Raw genomic sequence first — 2,500 nt, 5'->3', positions numbered from 1 at the left:
CCTCTGTGACGCTCCGCTCCTGTTCTGCTCATCGCTCATCAGCTGAACGAGTGCATTATTCATTAGCACTAATTATTTTCCCATAACGTCTGCCCCGATATATTTAACCCTCCTATCATATCGGCCCGTAATGACCCTGTAAAACTGAATTGCTGTGAGAAGAGGAGTTGAGAAGCTCATTTAGAGAACATCAGAGAGAGAAGGAGAGAGGGAGAGCAAGAGAAGGAGAGAGGTAATTTAGGATGAGAGTCTCTTTTCTAATTTGAGGAAGGACATTTGTTCCTGTCTGCTTTGCACTCAGAGGGAGATTTCCTTATTTGATAAGTGTGTGTGTGTGTGTGTGTGTGTGTGTGTGTGTGTGTGAAAGCTATACCAAGTGTTTTTTGTTTTGTTTAATCCATATCTATATATACTGAAAGATTAAAAATGAATATGTGTATGTCCTAGCAGGCGAAAGCCCGGCTTCCAGCTGTGGACATTTATTCCAGATGTAGATGTCTGTTCCAGCTGTGAGCATGGATTCCAGGTGCACCAGGTTTGGGAGATCCAGTTGGTCCAGTTAGTTCTTTCTATGGAGGTGACTGTAATGTTAGCATCTTTAATCCGATTCAACACTAGTTATACAACATACACACTGCCGTCCACTAGTATTGGCACCCTTGGTAAATATGAGCAAAGAAGGCTGTGAAAATGTGTCTTTATTGTTTAATTGTTTGATCTTTTGTTCAGAAAGCTTCACAAAAATACTCCGCTCTCATGGATATCAAACAATTGCAAAGCACAACACGGGTTTATAAAAAAAAAAAAAATCTGTTAAATATTGGTGTGCAACAATTTTTGGCACCCTTTTGATTTTAATTTAAGAAAAAAATATTTGAGGTATATTCCCATTGATATTTACATTTTTTTTTTTTTAGTACACCTGGGTGACTAGGAACAGGAAATTGTTCAATCAATGATCCAAAACATACACACAAAAATGGTTTACTGACCACAAAATCAAGGTCCTGCCACAGCCATCCCAGTCCCCTGACCTGAACCCCATAGAAAACCTGTGGGGTGAACTGAAGAGGAGAGTCCACCAGTGTGGACCTAGAAATGTGAAGGATCTGGAGAGGTTCTGTACGGAGGAACGCTCTGAGATCCCTCGCCATGTATTCTCCAACCTCATCAGGCGTTACAAAAGATCAAAACATTAAACAATAAAGGCAAATTTTCACAGCCTTCTTTGCTCATATTTACCAAGGGTGCCAATATTAATGGAGGGAACTGTATATACATGTAGTGTTTCTGCTACGTAGCCCGCTGTAACACTGTTGCTGCTAACTGCTAGCTAGTGTACGGGACACTTCAGGCAGTAAATGCTTTGCAGCAATGTCTGAGACAGATGAGCGTTCCTGTCCCAAAAAACTGTACGAATCCCTTCTTTTTGTTCACTCATCGGGTCTTTTGCAAATATTCAAGCGCACGTGTTATGGTTTTGAAACGTGCCTAATTTTGTTTTAAAGGTCTCATACAATAGATTTTACATGCATCCGAAGTCAAAAAACACTTTAACGTACTAGCACTTTAAACTGCAGCATTAGCTTTTTCCCCCCAGTGTCACAAACGACTCGTTCAATGATTCGTTCTAAACTCTTCTCTGATTGGTCAGACATCCCAGTCTGTCGCGATTGGTCTACCGCTGTCAGTGTGTTGAAAAGGAAACGCCCACTACCGTAACGAGTTTCAGCTCCGTCTATCAGCGAGCAGCCGATGAAGACCAGAGGCGGGGCTTTTTGTTACAAGCCTACGTAGGTTCGTACAGGAAGTCAAGTCTGGAATCACTAACGACTCGATTCAGCTGTTCAGAATCGATTCCTTCTTTTGGGAGTCAATTACTCCGTTTGTCCAGCGCTTTGATCTTTTACTTTGCAGATGTTTTTACATTCACGAACAGCTGTATAACACACTACATGAAAGGGAATATCTGAAAAAGCATAATAGGTGCACTTTAACACTTTCAAATAAGTGTTTAAAATTATATAGTCAAAAAAATATATATACATCATCTTTTTTTTCTATCTTTGTTTTCTTTCCTTTGTATATTTGAGCTTCCGAATAAGACACACTTACATATCTTTACATAGTGGCTTTATTGGGTTTATGAAGCATTAACATTATGATTTAAAATAATAATAATAGTAATAATAATAATAATAATAAACGTATTATTTTGTATAGCTAGATCACACATTTCAGTACATTAAAATGCAGAAATAAAAAAAAAATTGGCAATAAAAACAGCATAAGGGAAAAAGCAGAAAATAGAAAAAACGTCATAGAAATTCTAAACAACTGACGAATAATTAAGAACAATTATTATAAAATAACCTTGAGAATAAAAAAATATTTAAGATGAAATAATAATAATAATGGATTGGGGAAAAGCAAGATATTGTAGCTCCCAAAAAAAAGAGAATAGATTAGCACGCTTTTCTCTTGGTTGCATTTGAATTTT

This window comes from Ictalurus punctatus, chromosome 11 (genome assembly GCF_001660625.3).
Source record: "Ictalurus punctatus breed USDA103 chromosome 11, Coco_2.0, whole genome shotgun sequence".
NCBI lineage: Eukaryota > Metazoa > Chordata > Actinopteri > Siluriformes > Ictaluridae > Ictalurus > Ictalurus punctatus.
This window is presented reverse-complemented; position numbering follows the sequence as displayed.